This window comes from Protopterus annectens, chromosome 11.part0 (genome assembly GCF_019279795.1).
Source record: "Protopterus annectens isolate FY-2018-M chromosome 11.part0, PAN1.0, whole genome shotgun sequence".
NCBI lineage: Eukaryota > Metazoa > Chordata > Ceratodontiformes > Protopteridae > Protopterus > Protopterus annectens.
The window spans coordinates 1,135,164,438-1,135,186,749 of NC_056745.1; the positions used below are offsets into that span (position 1 = coordinate 1,135,164,438).

The 22,312-nt window shown below is 38.9% G+C and overlaps 1 protein-coding gene across 2 annotated transcripts in view; it reads left to right on the forward strand.

Annotated features, from left to right (window-relative positions):
- The window catches only part of DENND11 (DENN domain containing 11), an 893,160-nt gene that overhangs the window by 709,330 nt on the left and 161,518 nt on the right, over positions 1 to 22,312 (forward strand). The window lies entirely within an intron of this gene.

Sequence of the window (22,312 nt, forward strand, 5' to 3'; positions counted from 1 at the left end):
AAAAAAGATAACATGGAGCATTACAAGGGCATAAACCACATTATTAAACAAGCGGAGGCCACAAAAGGTTTATTAACTAAGCGAAATGTTTAAAATTAAGTTATTTGATGAAACCCTCATCAGAAAAGCAAAACGATTATGTTTAAAGCAAAATGAGTATGTTCAAAGCAAAACAAGTATGATTGAGGCAAAACAGGCATGTTTAGAGTAAAATGAACACAAGAAAAGCACAATAGACATGAAGAGAGATTAAACAAACAAAACAAATATAATAAGGGCAAAAAGGGAATATTAGGCATAAATAAAGCAAGGCGACTGCATGTTATTTTGGCAGAGTGCTGTGTTTTGGCCTAACTACAACTTTGTATTGCATCAAGGGCATAACTATAGTTATTCTAAGTATCTCAAAGTGTGTAAAAGTGCTTACAGTGTGTGCTTATTACTGTGCATGTATTCTAAAGAGTTTATATATGTGCAAAGTGCAACTATTTCGTGAAGTACTATCAAAGTATAGCCATTTTGAAAAGTTTCTTATGCTGGATGTGTCTATTTGCAAAGTGCCGCCATTACAGAGTGTTTCTTGTACTGTAAATAATTTATCTAGCAAGGTACAGCCATTTTGGGGAGTTTCAGTGTGCTGTGTACTGTTTATTTACAAAGTGCAATTGCTTCGAAATGTTTCTTACTCTGAGCTTCTTATGCCCAGTTAATTCACATTGTGCAGTTATTTGAAATGTTTATTACACTGATGAGCTGATTTCTTGCAGTACAGTAATTTCTAGAGTATTACAGTGCCTGAGAGACTTATTTTGCAAAATTCAGTTATTCAGAGGCTTGTTGTGCTATTGGGCAAAGTTACAAATACTGGTATAAATTTCTAGCATATGTGTATTTGGGTGTGTTCCTGCACATATGCAAGACCTTTCACTGGTTTGTGTTAATATGGCATATGGATTTTGAAAGCCCTTACATGTATTTAATCAGAATACTGCAGAAAATTGAAGAATATTTGAGCAGGAGTACAATATTTTATACAAGCAGCTTATGCAGACAAAGATGCACACACCAGTGCATTCATTTTGCTAAACCTAGCTGGCTCCTAGGCCATTGAAAGAGAGTATTCATTTGTGTATGCAACAGCACTATATGTGGGAGAAGTTGAAAATCGTCCTATTGTTGTACAGGCTGAATCAAGGGAAGATCCCAAGTGTGAGAAGCACAAATTCAGGGAAATCTGTAACCTCCAGACAAATATTACATTAGAAAAGGAGTTTGTTTTACATAGATCAGAAACCAGGAGAAACGTTTGCAGCTTATATCACTAACCTGAGAAACAAAACTAAAATATGTCAGTTTGGTGACTTAAAAGATGAGTTAATAAAAGACAGGCTCATGTGTGGTATTAATAGTGCTGCTGTGAGAAAGATTTTGCTTTGTGACAGTGATTTAACATAGAGTAAAGCCATAGAGGTTTGTCAAATCCATGAGGTTACCGAAAAACACACAAGTATGCTTGCCAGTGACAAGAGCATGGTTTCAGCAGGCTCCAGATTAAATGTAGATAGCATGCAACACATGGCAATCAGGAGTAGGCCTAAGCACATGGCAGTCACACCCCCTACTAGCTCACCAGGGAAACCACAGTTTTCCAGTAAGTTCTAAGAAAGGAGCATGCTCAGTGCAGTACAAAAGTGAATCAGCAAAACCCAAGTCCAGCTTTATTGTTAACTGTCGCAATTGTGGTGTCAATCATGATCTAGAAGACAGAAGTGCTTAACATTTGGTCAGCAATGTCACAAGTGTGAAAAATGGAATCAATTTCAAAAGTTTTGCAAATCAAGTAAACCCCACACAGTTGTAAAGAAGGGTCACTCAAAAAAGCAAATTGATCAGGTAGACTGCAACCCTACTTTCTGTGTAGATGGTGTATCAGTAATTGGTGAAAGAGTTGATGCGGTGAATTTGTTGGCAAAGAGTGAAATGTTTTGTACTGTCCAGATCAATGGTAAATCTACAGAGTTCAAAGCAGACACTGGTTCAAAGTGTAATGTTACATCAGCAAACACATTTGCTAAAGTGAGAACTAAAGAGTAACTCAATGTGGCTAGTAATGTGAAACTTGCTGCTTATGGAGGTGAAGAAATTCAGACTGAAGGCTCAGTAATACTTTTATGTTATTTGGCTAGGAACTGTTACAGCTTGTTATTTTATGTAGTTCGAAGATCTGTGCAGTCATTATTGGGTCTCAGAGACAGTTTGAGAATGAATCTGCTTTATTTTACCAAAGAAGTTCATCATGTAAGTGCATATCCTTGTTCCAACTTTTCTGAAGGCATTTTTGCAGAGTATGCTGATGTTTTTGATGACAAGTTGGCAAACTTCCAGTTATGTATTCCATATAGTTAGACCCAGAGGTCACTCTAGCAGTCAGACCAGCAAGCAAAGTTATAATAGCTATGCAGTTTAAAGTCAAAGCTTAGTTAGATAAAATTGTGTAGTAAGGTGTAATTTGTCCAGTTACAGAACCAGCTGAATGGGTGTCGTCCATGGTAGCAGCTCACAAAAAAGGCTCAGATGAAATCAGAATATGTATTGACCCAAGAGATCTGAACAAAGCATAAAGAGACTGCATCATCCAATGCCAATAGTTGAAGAGGTTGCATCTCTGATACCGAATGCCACTGTTTTTTCTGTATTGGGTGCAAACAGTTCATTTTGGCAAGGGATGCTTGATTAAAAATCCTCATTAAGTACTACTTTCATTACCCCATTTGGCAGCTACAGATTCCTAAGGCTGCCATTTGGAATAAGTTCTGCAAGTGAAGTCTTCCAGTGTGCAATGGAGCAATTTTTGTTCAGGTTACCCTTGTGCTATAATAGTAGATGATTTATTGGTTGGAGGCAATGGTGAAACAGAGCATGACAGAAATCTAAAGAGAGTTCTAGACAGAGCATGTGAAGTAAACTTAAAGCTCAACCCTCTGAAGTGTAAATTTAGACTACCAGAAGTTACTTATATAGGTCATTTATTTACCAGCACTGGCTTGAGACCAGACCTGTCTAGCCAAGCAGCTATTCTTGAGATGTCAGCAGCAGATAATATTCAAGCTCTACAGCATTTCCTAGGCATGGTCAACTATTTAAGCAAGTTTATACCAGACTTCAGTGAGCTGACACACAAAAATGTTACATGGTCTTGGTTAGAACAGCACCAGAAGGCATTTGAAGACCTTAAGCAGAAAATTGCCCACCCCACCTACATTAAGGTACTATAATGTCAATAAACCAGTCACTCTTTCCTGTGATGCTTCACAATTTGGTCTTGGCACAGTCATTCTTCAAGAAGGCAGATCAGTAGCCTATGCATCTAGAACAGTTACCCAAACTGAAATGCAATATGCTCAAATTGAGAAAGAACATTTGGCAATGGTATTTGCATGTTTAAAGTTTCATGATTATATCTGTGGTCGAGTTATTCAGACTGAAACTGATTACCAGTCTCTAGTTACTATTCTAAAGAAGCCTATGCATTCAGCTCCAGCAAGATTACAAAGAATGATGCTTAAATTGCAAAAGTACAACTTCAAAATGGTCTATAAAAAAGGCAAACTACTTTATCTGGCTGATACCTTATCCAGATTGCCTAGAAATACAATGGAACAGCTAGAGCTAGAGATTTTTGACTTGACATAATGGAAGTGCATAATTTTTCTATCACGAGACTTGATGAGCTGAGAGATCACACAAAGACTAATCCAATTTTGCAAAAGCTCAACTACTACATTAATGTTGGATGGCCGTCAAAGCAATCTAGTGTACCACCTGAAGTGCAAACCTACTTTCCTTATAGAGATGAGATGCTGATGGAAGACGGCATTATTTTCAAAGGTCCTAAAATTGTTGTTCCTGCTTCCGTACAACATGAATATATCCAGATTTTGCATCGTGGTCACCCAGATTCTGCATCTACTAAGAGAAGGACAAGAGAACTAGTATTTTGGCCTTCATTATGAAAAGCATTGATAAAGTACTTTCTTCTTGTTAATATGCATTAGTACTAAACCACAGCTGCAAAGAGAAGCACTTCAGCTAAGTCAAGTTCCTGAACTACCTTGGTCAACAGTAGCCACTGATATATTTGACTTTGGAACAATAAGTATTATGTGGGTTTGGTAGACTCTTATACAAACTTGGACGGCACAGTGGTGCAGCGGTACTGTTGTCGCCTCAACGCAAGAGGTTCTCCAGTTCGATTCTCAGATGGGGTGCCTTCTGTGTGAGTCTGTATGTCCTCCCTGAGTTCATGTGGGTTTTCTGCGGGTGCTCCAGTTTCCTCCTATGTCACAAAGACATGCGTGTGAAGCATTTCTCCCCAGGCCTCCGCTGAAAATTGGCTTCATTCCAAGTCAGACTTTCCCAGTAAATAAATGTTAAATAAATAAAACAAACAAACTGGTTTGAGATTGATCGACTACCTAATCTCACATCCACTACTGTTATTACTAAGTGGAAACATCATGGTAGTCCACACAAAGTTATTTCTGACAATAGTATTCAATTTGCTAGTCAGTTATTTCAGAAACTTGCAAGATAATGGGGCTTTGTACATATTTCTAGCAGTCCTGAATATCCACAGTCTAAAGGACTAGCTGAACTTTCCGTGCTGAGTACAAAGCAATTATTTGACCGGATTGGTCAAATTACAGGTATATGTACTGAGCCGAGATCCTGTTTTGCAGAATCTGAGGGTGTGGAGTACAGGAGAAATCACAGACATCTTCTCCCTGTACCATAATTGTTATCGCAGCATCATTCTGTGATAGAGACTCTAGATCTCAGAGCAAGTCAGACATTGTTCCCATCCCAGAACATGTCTCAACCTATGCTTCCATTCCTGAGGATGTTCCAGATATTCCCAAGGTTGAAAATTCAGCAGAGACAGTTCCAGTTGCTAAATCTAATTCTCAGTTTTATGTCACACAATTTGGTTGCATTTCCAAGCCTAGTGTGAAATGCATAGCAACATGGACAATTGTGTATATATATATATATATATATATAATGTACCTAGTTCTGTATCAGTGCATTGACAAAGAACTATTTGCATTATCTGCATGCCAAATGAGAATCATAGCATTGCATGATCTAGTTCTCAGAGTGAGGATGTAGAACATAGTGTGTGTGCTGTATCTTTAAGAAGCATGTCAAGGACTGAAAGTGCACATATAAATAGCATACTATTCCCACTGCTGTTTTGAGAGTGCAGCCAGATAGTGAGCATGTATGATTGCTATGGCTAGTTTGTATACATGTTATCTAAGTTAGTCTGTAAACTTCTATCATAATGTGTTTGTATATAATAAAGCTGCTTGAACAGAACCCACAAAGACTCTTCTGTTGTATCCAGAGTAGGAGAGTGACATTAGGCATCTCATCCAAAAGGGGACACACTCAGGAGTGCAGCATCCTCTCCCCCTCTTGTGCTGCACAGTAGTGGCAGCAATTGATCTACCTGATGTGGGAAGAGAACCCACAACCTTCTGCATCAAATGCAAGTATGCTACCTGTTTGCACCACTGACACTGAACAGCACAACTATGAAACCCTGACTGACATTGCCAGACTGTAATCCTCCGTGATTTACAAAAACAACAAAATGAATAAATAATCTAAAGGAAACCTGGCAGTTGGTGTGGAGATTTAAAGCACTTGCTTCCCGATAATCAAGGCTTGAGATTTAACTCTGAGCAGTCAGCTATCCAGACAGACCCATAATTGGGCATTTTGCACACACACACTAATTGTTTTGATTGTTCTATATGAATTACACCTTTGTTTGTTCTCTGGAGACTGAGACAGGGTTGGTATAAACATACACTGATATCCTAAATTAGGTTTTCATACAGTTTTACATTTGTCCTAATGCTGGGGTTTCTGGGGTTTGCAATCTGTACAGAAGTCTCCTGCAAGGTCATAAAACTCTCCTGTGTTCAGAAAATCACCCACAAGCTTCTAAAGCCCTCGTGTTTACAAAAATCTTCCAGCTTGTTTTTTATTTATGGAAGCTTTTATTTTTTCAATTCCCCCAAGCCAGCTTGGGCCCTAGGCAGCTGCCTAGGTCACCTAGTGCTGGATCCAGCTCTGGCAATTATGTGTTAACGTGCTGCTTCCTGTTAGCCAATGTTTGATTCCCTCAGCCTCCATGTGTCTTGTTGTCTGCTGTGTGACATTGAGCAAGTCACCTGACCAGATTGTGCTCTTGGGCATTTAAGAAATTGACCAAGTTTCCTCAAGTGGTCTCGTAGATCACATGCCTTGTATCTACATAGGAACCCATGAGCTCATTTCCAGAAAGTTCAGCAAACCTTTCCTACTTGCCTGTGCTTCAGCAAAGTGTTTCCACTGAATCCAGTGCCATCCAGTCAAAAATAAGTTCTCAAGCTATACTATTGCACTTGTTTTCACTGTTTAAGTGATCACTGTTTGTGTTGTGCAATTTTCTGAGCATTTTACAAATCACCTTTTTTCCTTACTGTTGTGTACTTGGCCTGTTGTGTCTTGCAGTCTCCTTGTAGAGGGACAATTTAGCTAGGGGATTAGTTGTTTGTTATTGCATTGTATTTGAGAGTCTTTTTTTTTTTGTTGTGCTTTTACATTAAGAAGACTGAGGTCATCCATTTTATAGCAGAAAGTGTTTGCCTGGTCTATCTTAGCTGGAAAGCACTCCAGAGGGGCTCAAAGTATAGTCGTTTTATTGGCCAGAGGGCTCAGGAGTTAAATTTCACTTTCATGTATGCTTCTGTAAATTAGATGCTTTTGTGAGGAGATGTTCAATGCACAGTGGCGGATGGCAGTGCCCATACAAATGCAAATGCCGCGACAGTTAAGTGTATCTATAAAACTAGTATTAGGACTGTAACCTGTAAAGTAGTGAAGCATTGCATGGAGTTAAGCTGAGGGCAGTTTGCTTGGGTGTCAGCACTAATACCATATTACTCATCTCACTCTCTCTTACCCATATCCTAGCACTATTCAAATCTATTTCCTAACCATAGAGACCACCCTAGGAGATCTCTGTAAAACCTAGCAAATGTAACCTTCAAATCCTAAAAGCCCACCATAATACAGGTTCAGACAACATGGATATGTAATTTCCACATTTCTCTGTAATGAGCTTGGTAGATTACGGCATCATGAGACAGTGTAGCAATATTCTGCTGGTCACAAACCGCCTTTTAATCCTTAAAGAAACCAACACAGTATGGGAGAGATGTAAATACATAAATTCCTTGGAGGCAAAACTCTTGCTTACAAACAAGACTATCAAGAGTACATACACACATTACATCCACCATACAATGTCCAACACATACACAGACCATCTTATGCTCAGGCAATAAAAATCAGTCTCCCCAAACCTCAGAGACCTCCTAAGAATGCAAAGAGCAATGCCTGTCCTCCATAATCTCTAAATCACACACCAAAAGGAACAGTAAACACCACACACAAAAAAATAAAACCCATAAGGCAAGCAGTTTACCCAGGACTCTTGTCATAGGAGACTCCATTGTATGACACACAGATGCTCCATTCACCAGACTGGACAGGGAGATGATTACAGTTAGTTGCTTATCTGGAGCCAGGTTCCATCAAATTACACACACACTCATGTCTTTGTACAAAAGTTACCAGTATGATTCTGTCATATTCCATGGCAGCGTAAATGACCCGAGAAATATCTCTCTGGACAATGTGAAGAGAGACATTATTGCTGCCTTCCTCTGACTTGCATCTCACCTGAGTTTCAAGGCACCTGTCAGACAGGTAAGGAGTAGGGTTGCAGCCATGTCAGTGTGCTGAAAGGTCTTCTTATTTTTTGCCGAAGCGCAGTCATGCAGTGACAGCTGATTCTGTACATGGTTCAGTGCCCTAACAGTACATTGTTTGCCTCTATCACTTACTATTCCATATCCGTTTCTTTGCTATAACAGCACATTCTTTGCCTGTGTCTGTGCCATGCAATGAATGATATTCAACCTTTCCCCAGTAATTTTTCTCATCAAACATTAGTGTGCTAGTTAGTCTAATGTGTTGCTAGATTAAAGCTGTTGGGATTCAAGGACTCGAGTACTGTTCAGTTCTGCCACAAAACTATGCCGTTTGCTATACAAAGAGCTAGTTGCCAATCTGGTAAGAGCCTTGCAAGTGAGATTTGTTAGGTGATCTGAGTCAGCCTTTGACATTAGGATCTGATGCATAAACAAACTTAAGCAACTGTGTTGCACTGTTTTTTTTTTTTTTTTTTTTTTTTTTTTACCCTGAAGCAGTCTTTTAAGAAGCAAAAAGAACAGGAATTCACATGAACTGTATCCTGTACTGTTTGTCAGAACTGATTTCCTAACCTTGTTTCATTACTTCTGGAACTGAAATACTTCATTAAGCAACTTTAGAGGTTGAGAAGGTTCAGTATGAAACTATGAGCTTGTCATAAACTTTAAGTTGTATTGATTTTATTTCAGTAAATCCTGTAATGTTTCTGAAGGAGACTAGTTTGGTAAATACAGATTCTCGAAAAAGGGTTAGTTCTTCAGATTTTCTGTTGATTGTGGTAGTGCACAAAGGAATAAGTCCTTTTCACTAAGATATGTACCATAGCTTTACTTATTTAGGGGGTGCACACTGCTGAGAACCCATCAGAAAACACAAAGGAATAAGTCCTTTTCTCCAAGATATATACCATAGCTTTACTTATTTACGGGGTGCACACTGCTGAGAACCCAACAATAAACTTTTTTTTTTCAATCTGGTATACTACATGTGCTGGTGTGCTAATTGCTCACAACACACTTGCTTGCTACCATTTGCTCAAAAATTCAAATGCCCAAACTCCCACTAGCCTGATATCCGATGTCTGTGTAGCCCTTCCAACACTGACCCTATAAAACTGTATAGAATTACCAGAGCCCTAACTTTAACCCTGAAACTCCCACCCAGGTCCCAACCTGCATTCTTACCACAAAGGCCTCAGTCACTCTCGAAACCTGAAACTCCAGTCCTCCTCCCAAACCTAAATTCTCAAATTGCTCCCCAACCCTAAATTTCTCCGAACCATCTGTCGTGTAGTTTTAGTAAGTTCCTCATTTGATGTTAGCCCATTCAGTGGTGAATTTTAGACATAGACTATAAGGTAGGACTAAGTCAAACACTGCTTTAAAGACAAGGCAAAGGTCACCTCTAAGTAACCTATAAAAATATTTTGACTTTTCTTGCTTTACTGGTAGTTCAGCTTCCTCAACCCTATGATCTTTCTAGGTAAAAAGTATATTTGGTTTTCCAAGTGGCTTGTTCAAAGTCTGTCAGCTGCAGCATTGTATTCCATATGGGATCAGATCTGTGTGGTATAAAGTGGTACAATAATTTCCCTAGAGTGGATAAACATGGCCTGTATAATTACATGTGTTACAGAATACACTTTGCTGACTTTACCCACTGGTCAAAGTTTAAATTGCCTGCTTTCATTCCTAGATATCTAATGAAAGTGTCATTTTTTTGATTTGGCTATTTAGTTTGACCAGGTCACATGCTGGATGCTACATTTGCAGATGCTGAAGGGGAAATCATTACTATTGTACCTAATATGCATTTCTTGTAGACCAACTTGGAGAATGTTGACATCTTTTATTTTAATTATGTTTAGTTTGTTTCCCCCAGTATATTTAGTTGTCTGTAACCAATTTCTCACTTTTAGGTGGAGCTCAGGTTACCATTTGGATAGAGCTGCTTACATTTATTTATTTTTAAAAAGTAAAAAAATGTTGCAGCATTTCTTTGCTTTAACAAATAAAAACACCCTGTAGTGCACTTGTTTGATGGAACAGCAGCTGCGGCTCCCCTATAGAGGAGGTACTTTACACCTGACCGATCTACGAACTTTCTGCTCCTTGCTGACAAAAAAAAAATCTGTGAATATTAAGAAATAAAATGGGGAAGGTGGTTGCACTAGAAAAGGGCCATGGTATCTGTTTGGCAAAGTCAGATAAATTGTTTTAAATCTTGGCATGTAAACAGATATGGACAGTGATAGCTTTGTAGTGCTAGTGTTGCACTAGTTTTCTGTGACTAGTGAGCAACAGTAAATTCATGGAAGTTAAGCTAAAATACATTACTGTTACCATTACATTTTATTTCTTCTTGGCCAGCTTTGTTTATAAGTTATAATTATTGGATATGGGAGCTGTCTGTTGATGAAAATTATTGACTGCTGTCATTTGCCCATTATTCTGGCTTTTTGTGACCAATAGGATTTGTGTGAAGCAAGTTGGAATACTTTACTTTGGCTATTGTTTGCATGAAATAAATATGAAATACATTCCTTTGACCATTATTTTCTCACATTCTGACATCTGCAGTATGCACTGAGGTTATACACAATCAAACGAATGTTTATAACTGCTGTGTGAGAGGCTGTGGATGAAAAGTGACCAATCTCATTGTCATTTGCTCAGTTTAAGCCATCACAGAAACATGGTTAAAACCTACAACAACTGACAATGAAATAACCCCACCAGGATATAACATACTAAGAAATGACAGATTAAAACGTAAAGGAGGTGGAGTGGCCTTACTCTTTAAAAACAATCTTCTTATCTCCCCTATACCCCATAACCCAACCCAAAATAACTCAGCTGAAATCTTGATCTCTAAATTACAAATCAACTCCAACAAAGCTATATATATATTCTGCATCTACCTACCCCCTGGCCATAACATTACTAATATAGAAGATACCCTGTCCTGAATTTCCTCAACCTACCCACAAGAAACTATTATTCTAGGAGACCTCAACACTGACTGGTATAGTATCAACAATGATAATCCCTCTTCTTATATCAACCTACATAACTTTAAACAAACTATTACCACCACTACTAGAATCAACAAACCTAACAACAAAGAGACCATCCTAGACTGGATTCTAGTCAATAAACAAAGACAAAACTATCAAGTAGGAACCCTGCCAGATGATATCAGCGACCATTTGCCCACGTATATCATCAGGCATAAAAACGACATAAACAAACCTCCCAAGTTTATTACTGCCTGAACCAAAAAACATTTTAATCCTGACTTATTTCAAATGGAACTAAATGCCTGCAACTGGAACACCCTAAAAATCCTTCCACTAGACGAAGCTGTCAGCTACTTTAACCACAAATTCTTAACAATACTAGAAACCCACGCACCCAAAAGATCTATCAGGATAAAGTTCAAATCTGCTCCCTGGCTCTCAAAAGACACAAAACAAAAAAATATTTATAAGAAACAAATCCTGGGCTAAATGGAGAGCAACTAGAGATGTCTCAGAACACCTGAACTTTAAACAACTACTTAATACTACTAAAAAAGCCATACTCTCTGACAAAAAAGCCTATTACAGTAAACTTCAACAGTCTCACACTAAGAATCCACAAAAATTTTGGACTGCCATTAATAACCTTCTTCAGCCCGGCCATTTTAGTACCCCTCCACCCCTAGAGTCAGAAAACAAAACCAATCTAGAAATTGCCAATGCCTTCAATACCTATTTTACAGAGACCATTCAAACCCTGGCCACACAGCTAACCTCTACAAACACTAACCTACCTAATTCCCAACATGACAATCTTCCTATTTTCAAGATAAAACCCATCTCAATCTCCTTTATCCAGAAACTAATTCACAAGCTAAAACCCTGTACACCCTCTGATGACAACCTTCCAGCTGAATACCTTCAACTTGTAGCCAGAGCAATTGCTCATCCTGTAGCTATTCTCATTAACTGTACCATTTCTGAAAGCACTATCCCCAATCTTTGGAAAATCTCCCACATCATTCCCTTACATAAAGGAGGCAACTCTAATGAGTACTCCAACTATAGGCCCATAGCACTACTCTCACCTTTAGCTAAGATCATGGAGAAATGTATCCATCATCAGCTAATAGACTACCTAACTAAAAATAACATCCTGGCGCTGCCAACATGGCTTTAGACCCTTTCACAGCACCACCACTGCCCTTCTATCTTTCACCAATACTATTAACACCAACCGGAACAATAACTACCTCTCATCTGCACTCTTCATTGACCTGTCAAAAGCCTTTGACATGGTCAATCACTCCCTACTTATAAAATACCCTACAATCCCTCTCTCTGGATTCTAATTCTATCCTTTGGTTCAAGTCTTACCTCAGCAACCGAAAACAAGCTGTTTTGTGGCAAAATCACTTGTCTTCATATCTCCCTGTTTTACTAGGAGTTCCTCAAGGCTCTATTCTAGGACCCCTTCTCTTCTCTCTGTTCATAAATGATCTTCATGTAGCTATTCCTCAATCCACCTGCATACAGTATGCTGATTCTACTATCATCTGTTCTGCAAAATCTCTCTCTGAGCTGAAATCTCTAAGCCAAACTGTATTCTCCATAGTAGAAACATGGTTCCAAAACTGGTGCTTACTCTTGAATGCCAAAAAAACCAAATTACTTCTGATTACTCCTAACAACAAGATCCCTCCCATACACTTCTCCATCCTAGCTAGTAATGGAACCCTTATATCACCTGAACTGACCTGTAAGTTATTAGGAGTTACAATAGACAATAAACTCACTTTTGACAATCATATTAATAACACCATTAAGTCCGTTAACAGAAAATTAGGCTCCTTGTATAGGATAAGACCCTTCCTCACCCCAAAAGCAAGAACTACCGTTGCCCACTCTCATTTACTCTCTACCCTCCTCTATGCTTCTCCCATTTACACCAATTTAAAGCAAAACAATCTCAACAAACTTACCAAAGCCTACAACAGTATTGCAAGGTTTGTAACTGGTAAGCCCTATAGAACCCATCACTGCATTAACCTACATCAGCTAGACTGGCTTGAACTGCAAAATGCTCTGCTACTCTCTCAACTAACAACTGCTCACAAAATCTTCTACCTACCTAACAACACACCTACACTAAACAATCTTATAACACCCTATAATAATCTTCATTCCCTACGCTCCTCTAATAAACTCCTAGCTTATATACCCAAATCTAACAACTTGGCTGGTGACTCCTTGTTCTCCACCACCACAGGTAAGCAATGGAACATGCTGCCACCCAACCTAACCTCTATTTCCTCCTTTCCCCTCTTCAAACTTAATCTCAAAAATCACCTAAAACTTCAATGGTTATGCCCTTGCTGTAACCCTGACTAATACTCTACTATCAGCCTGTAACCTCACTTCTCTCTCTTCCTGTACATTACTACTCTGCCAACAAATGTTATGTAAATGTTATCTTCCACATTTTTATCCCGATGGTTTACTGTACAATGTTACGATTAATTCCTTCCTAATGTATGTGGCATTGCCTCTTATTGCTTTGTTTTTTCTATATTATTATTAAGTATGTGGAGCTTTTCTCCCCGGGCCTCTACTGAAAATGGAAATATCTCCAGCTAGACTAGCCCGGTCAACAAATGTAAAATAAAATAAATAAAATAAATAAAAATCATTAACCTTGCTTCACCGGACTAGTGTACATTTGTGTGAAACAAGTTGGAATGCTTTACTGTGGCTACCTTGTGTGTGAAAAATTTAAATACATTACTGTTGTCAGTTATCTATTTTACCATAATCAGCCATCTGAGGTCTACACAATCAGAGTTTTCACTATAGTTGCTGGTTGCAGGGGATGTCTTTGGCTAAAAACGACTGACCCTGCTATCATGATCACGTAATACACTTACTAGTCTGCCTTTGCAGGATTAGTGTGTTTTTGTGTGAACCAAGGCAGAATGTTTTATTGTGTCCAATTTTAATTACAATGCGAAATCATAGGTGTATATAATAGTGTCTGCAACTGATGTGTAAGAAGGCTACATGTGGATAAAAGTGACTTAATCTTACTGTTTTATTTTTTGTCATCTTTAAACAGCCTTTGATATGGATTTGGCTGGAGCAGTGTGTCACACAGTGTATTCCGTCTACTAAAATCAATGTACAGCTATCACTGCTGTCATTATGCTTTTATTTCTGTGCATGTAGAGAGTACAGTGCATTTAAAGTTTACAGTCTCAGTTTTAATGTGCATTGCAATGCTTGCTAACTTAAGTGCCGTAATGTGTTTTCCACCACATCTGATTATTATGTGGGCCGTTTCTTATTAAAAAGTCTTTGTGAACTTTTTATTAATTCCCTACCTACATACCTTCACTGAATCTCCCACTAACATTACTTGAGGGATTACACAGGGGGGGGGTGCATCCATAGACTTTAATGGATGTGGCCTCATGCATGTACTATGGTGCGCCCATTAAAATTTAGGAATGCACCAACACATACTCCCTCAGTTGAGATCACTGAGGGCCAGGTTCAATGAACTTTTCAGTGACATCACATAGTGTGAATTAAGACTTTATAAATGATTTTATTTTAAACATCATGCTTAAAACAGACATGAATGACAAGAAAATGCAACACAGCACTGCAGACACCACATGCTGTGGTATGTAAGATAAGTGTACAACTGACTGTATATTATAAGAGTAACAAATTGACCGTAATTTCTTTCATTTTCCCCTCACTGTCAGACATCAGCATTGTGCACAATAAGTGGCTATGTTTGGTGGTCTGAGCAGGGTATGTGTGATAGCAGCTGGTCATTGGAACAGCGGCGTAGTGAGTAGCATTGGCATTTCACAGCACATGGCTGTGGCTGCTTAATTGTGGAGTATGCATTACCGTCCTGTCTCTGTGAGGGTTTGTTGAGGTGTCTGGTTTCTTCCAATACCTCAAAGACATGCTGTAAGTAAACTTTGTGTGTATGTGTTTATGAGTATATTTCTTGGTAGACCTCAGTTATCAGGTGCAGTGTCAATATATGTATGTGTGTGAAAAATATCACTGTATTTTTTATCTGTGGACACAACACCATATTGACTAGCAAATACATAACCATTCTGGGTATTAGCAGACAGAAAAAAACAGTTAATAACTACTGCCATTCAAAAATAAGGAATAAAATGCATCACAAAACATCTAGGCACTCACTCCTCTTGGGGAACTTGTGGTCTTACACTGTAGGTTTATAGGTGTATACTAGGCTAATGGCCCTGGAGCCTTTACAAGCCTAGCCCATTCATTGTGCCACCCGACATTAGTTCCCAGTGCCTCTGTCAAGTAGAGCCACTGGAGTGATCCCCGGGGTGAATTTTCTATTTCCCATCCACTTATCAAGCTTTCTCTTGAAGAGGGCCAGTGAGGTGCTCTGTTTGACATGTATGGAAAGTCTATTCCATAGCATGGGCAGTCTCTGGGTTATGAACATGTCCCTCCAGCATGTTCTGTTGATTGTGGTAATGAGGTTAAGGTCTGTGGAGCATTTGGTGCAGAGGGATTGGGATTTGTTTAGATGTAGCCTTTTTAACAGAGCTGGGTCAGAAATGGCTTTGTAAGTCAAGCAGAGATCGCCTCTAATTAGGGGATGTGAGACAGAGAATAGTTGGAGTTTTTTGAGTCTGTCCATATAGGACAAGTGTTTAAGACCTGGGATCATCTTTGTGAGGTACTTTTGAAGCCTCTCCAGTTGTTGCAGGTGTCTAGTGAGGTACATGCCAAATGGGGCATTGTACTCGATGATTGGCCTAATTAGCGAAGATTAGAGGAAGACAATGACTTCTTTCTTCCTGGATGCAAAACCCTTAGTAATGAGATGTGCCACATAGAAGGACTTTCTGACCACAGTGGCAACTCAAAAGAGAGGTTGTTGTCAACCTGTGTTCCCAGATCTCCAATAACGCCTTCTGTGTCCAATGGACTACCATTGATGTGGTAGTTCATGGGAACTGAGTTTTTTCCCCAAAGGGGATGACGACACATTTTTTGGCATTGAGCTTAAGGCCATGGTTCTGACACCAGTCGCTGGTCTCAGTGAGGCCTTTCTGCTGGATGTCAGCATCACTTGGGGAGTTAATGATAGCTCCCAACTTGTAATCATCTGTGAACTTTGTCAGCTAGAGTCACTTTGTGATGGCCTAGACTTCAGAGAAGTAGATAACCAAATATGAGTGGACCCAGGACTGAACCCTGTGTCTGGTCGGCAATCTGACTTGGAGGCAGCTGCTTTCACACTGTGGGTTCTATCTGTGAGCCAGTTTGCAACCCACCTAGTGATATACGGGTTGATGCCTAGCTTAGTGATTTTTTCTATGATTTTGGAGTGGGGAATGCTATCAAAGGCCTTGGCCAGATTAAGGTAGGCTGTATGAACCACTTTGCCTTCATCCACCACTCTGGTGACTGACTCAAAGAAGTCAACTAGGTTGAACAGGCATGATCTACCCTTCACAAAACCAAACTGTGTGGGATCCAGAGTTTGGAGATTTCCTATATCCTTGTTTATTAGGTCCATCATGATGCGTTCCATAGCTTTGCATATCGGACTCATCAGTCTAATGAGGCAATAGTTCCCAGGGTCTGTAGTCGCTCCTCCTTTGTGGAGAGGGATGACTGGAGCAGTGCTCCATTTGGTAGGGACAAAGCCCGAGGTGAGGCTGTGACTGAACAAGGGCACACTGGTGTGCTGCCAGTTCACTCTGTAGTTCATGTAGAACACGGCCAGGGATATTGTCAGGTCCATAGAAGCTGTATTTATGGCCTTGGACAGTGCTGCTTAAACCTGTGCAGCAGTAATACTGGGTGCCTGACAATCTACTGGTATTGTGATTGGTCCTTTGGGAGGGGAGAGAGGGGTAAAGTTGGCACTCAGTCTGTCAGCCAGTATATTGGCAATATCTGTTGGCTTGGTATAGGAGATACCATTGTACAGTAGCTCAGAGCAAATCTGGGTATTGCCATGGAGATTCTTTACATAACTATAGAAGGCCTTGTGGTTGTCTTTAGTATCTGCTGCAATTCTGTTTTCATAGCTAGCTTTAGAGGGTTTGATGAGGGATCTCAACTTTTTGTTGAGGCTGATGAGGGAGTTTTTCCAGTCTTGTGACTTCACTTTATTCCTCATCATTTCTACCTTCGGTTGTAGAGTTTGTTTATGGCATGGGACCACCAGATTGGCTTCTTTTTTTTGCAGGAGAGCATCTTGGTTCTATTGGGTATGGCGAGATCCATGCATTTGTGTATATGTTGTACATTGGTGTATGATTCGGTGGTCATGCAACTATTCTTCATTTGCATGGATGCCATGAAGTTGGCCACCTCTGTTTTAGGAGCCCAAAGTTAGCTTTGGAGAAATTTTTCATGGTGGTTACCTTTGTGGGTGGGGGTTGTGGATTTCCAAGGTGATTAGTTTGTGATCAGATCTAACCAGGGAGGAGTTGACTATTGGTGTAGAGCAACAGTCGCCCATGTTAGTAATGACCAGGTCAAGGATGTTGCTACCTCTAGTGGGGGGTAAGAACGAGCTTGTCCAGGGCATTGGAATTAATGAATTCCAGGAAGTGGTGGGAAACTGTATTGGTACATGAGTAGTTGTCACAGTTAATGGAGGGGTAGTTGAAGTCACCTAGTGTGAGAGTGTTAGGTTGGACCCTAATGTTCTCCAGGTTGCTTAGGAACATGGAGTGTGAGTATTGGTATATAGTTGGGGACCTATTGCAGGCTACGACCTGAATCGCTCTCTTACCCAATGTTAGCTGCACCTGAAGTATCTCCAATACGTTATTTTGGGCTACCAGTCTGGAGGTGTGAGCATCCTTTATGAATATGGAAACACCACCGCCTTTGGAGCTTTGGTCCAAGTTCTGGGGCCAGAAGGTATGGAATGAGTTATAGCCTGGTAGTGCAGGAGTGCTTTCTGCTGCTTTGAACCAGGTCTCTGTTTACGATGTTCTCCATTTTAAGGAGTGCTTCGAGTGAGTGCATTTTGAGATTTAGACTTCTAGCATTGAGCAGCATGACCCTCAGATTGTATTTGTTTGTAGTTGTTACGGTGGTAATTTGGTCTTTGGAACACAGCCTAAAAAAAGCACTATAGGTTGTATTAAGTGAATTTTGACACAGGTTTATTATGTGCTCCTGTCCTGGATCCCACCTAGTCTAAAACCATTCCTGCTGCAACCAGAAGTGACTTTATGCTAGGTTACAACAGTGAAATTTAACACAGGTTTAATAGGGGCCTCTATCGTGGACCCCCACCTAGTCTAAAACTAGCTCTGCTTAGAGATGTGCAGAGAAGTTCACTAGCTTGTGTGAGAGACTGGCAAAAATGTTGGTCATTTCTTTTTATGTTTTCATTACAATCAAACCTCAGAGGTATGCACAGAAGGACATTGTAGCCGTCCAAGTACAGTGTACTACCTAAGAGCAATAGATTGGAATACATAGCTATGATTATTATTTTTTTCACATTCCTCACAATTGAACATTGTATGTCTATGCAGTTGGCTCTCTTTTGGGGGTAGAGTTAAGGTGGCATACTTAGTGTTTATTAATTTGAAATTTGTTGGTGTTCTCTTTGTTCTTCTTCTCTCTTTAATCTCACTGTGAGAACAGCATGATACGTAGAAATTAGCTGTGTTTTGGGGGTAGCTTTGAGGAAGCATGATCTGTATTTTTGTGACAGCAGCAACTTGAAGTATATGACTGGCCATTTGTTCCTTCATTTTCATCCCAATCTACCAAAAGAGCAATACATGCGATTGTGCTGAAAAAGGGAAGGATGTTAGCATTTCTCTGATATCTAATGCAGAATTTATTTATTTACTTAAGTTTGTTAACCAGGTAGATGAACCGGCCAAAAGACTGTATTCAGTCACAGCTTGGGCCAGTTGGCAAAAACATATGTGAAGTAAAACAGGGAAACGTGAAATGCAGAGTAATTACAAGCAAGGATACATATTAAGCCATATAAAGTAATAATATTTGTACAATGTACATTTCAGAAGTTCGCATAAAGCAGACAACTGGATTGTTAAAACACAGAGAATTGAATGCTAACCATTATCACTGAAGAAAATAAATTGTGCTGAGACGTTTCTGAGGTTAAAGTCCAAACTGTTTGCGAAACTGGATACAGTTGTCTGTTTCTTATATCAGTGGAAAGATAATTTAAAGTTGCTGTGATTATTTTTGAAAAGGTTTTCTTACAAAATGAGAAATTATAGAGACATCAGGTGAGTTGTAAGGCTTCTTGGCTTTAGAGAGAGAAACTGGAAGTGTGTGATAGGAGTTTGCATTTGAGGGACAGTATGATTCATTGAAAGATTTTGAGGTACTCTGATCCACTTGGCTTTTTGAATATACAGCAGTGTCTGTGAGTTTGGAGAAGGTAGATAAATCATAAAATGTGATTTTTAGTTTTTGCTGATTAACGTGTGTAGTGAAGAATTTAGTGTTATTGACGGTGAGTTTTCTAATAATAAACAATAGCGTGCCTTGCTTCAGGAGTAAGTGTGGGAGTTTATATATATATATATATATATATATATATATATATATATATATATATATATATGTGTGTGTGTGTATAATGTATATATGTATGTGTTTGGTTACAGTTTGAAAGAGTGAACATTCATATGAGCAAACGCTTTTTACTGTTGTAAAAAAAGAAGCTAATGCTTGTATGAGTGAACGTTGTTTCAAATGAAGATTTTGCCAGGAGCCTTTTATGTGAGATTGTTTAGCAGAAGTGTAAGGGAATTTGCCCATATCCCACTGTTGTGGGATCTGTGAGTTGGTGTTTATAATTAGCAGGAAGTGTGGTGGGTCTTCCCTGCAAAAAAAAATAATTTTACTTTTGCATATTTAAATCACTTTAGATTCACTCTAAAAATGATCGCTCTTGTGAGCATTTGATATTTCATGTGACACTTGTGTGCCTATATATAGTGCTTGATCAATTACCCTCTAAAATTGTATTTCAGTATGGAATTGGAATGATGGGTTATTGTCAGTTACTACACTTAGATGTCATAGTTCTTTTACATATGGAAGTAGTGAATAAGTAGTGTCAGCTCTGCAGGAAGTAAGGGATTGTATAGCTTTTTTTTTTTGCTGTAACAAAAATCATGGTGATTTTTTTTTTTTTGTATTAATGATGAGCTTATTCGAAGAAAGCCAGTTCCAAAGTAGTTTGTGAGATTGATGTGAATTTATTAACACAATCTTTTCTGCATGTATTAACGATTTCAAATGGGAAAGATCAGTAGGCAGGTTATTAATAAATAGAGAACAGTTTAGGACCTAGGACAGAGCCTTGGGGTATGATCTTAGATAAAATATCTGAAGAGAAGAGGTGTTGACCTGAAGTTATGTAATGGCTCTGTTATATAATTTTTGAACGAGCAACAAACATTTGAAAAGCCACAGAAAGTACATTTGCAGAAAAGAATGCTGTGTTTTATATTAATTTTGTCAAGTCTGGAAAGATTGTTCTGGTGAATAAACTTTGTTCTAGATTTGAAATAATTCGCTCAGTAAGCACATAGCAGTAAAGGTACTATACTTGGACTGGAAGCCATGTTGTTTGCCTGAGAGATCATCTAAAACTTTGACTAGGGGACAAATGTTGACAGTGGTTCAGAAGTCATTAAGTATAACTGGATTTTTAATTTTGAGTAGAGAAATAAAAAGGCAGTATTTGAAACTATGAGCAAGGAAGTTCGTAGTTTGTAAGAAATTGTAGATGAAAGTTAAAGGTTTGCAAAGGTTATTTTTTTTAGATGTTCTTGGACAGTTTTAGAGGGAATAGCTTTAAAATAGTAATGGTGACTTTTCTATTAGAATAAGTAATGGGAGTCAGGGCTTGGTATGGGTGTATCTGTGAATCCTTGGAAGGGGGATGAAAAGAAGATAATCAGGTTTTGTTGTATTTGATCAGATGTTTGGATATAACTGAAAGCAATATATTTAGGGAAGATTTTTTTTTTTTTGGTATTTGGGTATTTTATAGTTTTTCAGAAGTGTTTAGGAAGACCCATATGTAATAGTTGTATTCTGAAATAAATTGCGCTGGCTTTGTTACATTTTATTCTAGTTTACAATTTTACTTGAGACCATATGCTGCAATATTATTGAGGTTCATAGGTTGGTACTAGGCTATCGGCCCTAGGGCCTATACAACCTAGCCATAACAATTCCCTGGTTATTTCTTCCCTGGACCCATGTCCAGCAGGGTGACTGACGTGATCCTCCAGGTGAATTTCCTATCTCCCATCCAATCGTCAAGGTTCCTTTTGAAGAGGGCCAAAGAGGCGCTCTGCTTGACATGTTGTTTTTGAATTGTTTTCAAGACCAGTCTCTGGGTTTAATTAGCCAACAGAGTTCTATGTTTATCCAGGGAGGATATCCCTGTTTTAGATTGTTTTTAGTGAGAAAAGTTTGTACTGTTATAGATTTAATTGGTTGTAAAATATGGCAAGTTCTGATGTGGGATCTGTGCATGCATATGGTGGTGTCCAAGTAATAAACTGAAGTGCTTGTATGATGGTGTCAGCGGATGATTCAGGAATTGTAGTATGGATTTTATTCAGAGCCAGTAAAAGAGTAATGGTGAATGGTCACTTAAGACAGGAGCTAAGATAGTTAGAAATTAAAGGTTGTTACAGGTGTTATTGATGATTAGATGTATATAAGAATATTTGCTGGATTTTAGATTTATTCTGGCTCAGGAGAACCCATTTGAGAAAAATTGTGTGTAGAGAGGAAGAAGTTTAGAGGATATTTATTTCCTTCCTAGTGAAAGTTAAAAGGCACCTGTTATTATTAGTTTATGGTGTTTGGTGATGTAACAAAACATGTAGCAGGGTGGCTTCCAGTTAGGTTGAGCATCACTAGTACTATTGTTTCTTTGTTTTACGGTGGGAGTGATGTTACTTGAGTTTTATATTACCTTCTTTCCTTTTATGTGGTCTGTTATCTGCACGTAAGTGGTAGGAACTGGAGATAGCAGTAACTTTGGTTGGTGGTTGTGCAACCAAAGTTCTAGATTTGTGTGCTGAGTAGTGGATGTATTACCCTCCTTTCTTGTGGTCAGCAGTATAGCACTACATCTGCTCAATCTTTGACAGTACTTTCAGTTTCACCACACTGTTAGCATTGCACATGGTAAGATGTAGGAACACTTGAACGCTGACTTGACTGCCTGTGTCTCTGTCCCTCTGACTTGCACACATCTGACAGCTTCCCCAAGCAAAAAAAAAAAAAAAATTATGGGGTGCCATCATAGAAGTCCTGAATTTTGATTAGTTAGCAGATATTTTTGAGGTGTCTGCTTTATTTCACTACTAAAATATGTAAGTAACATCATTATTCATTTTAATACTTGCA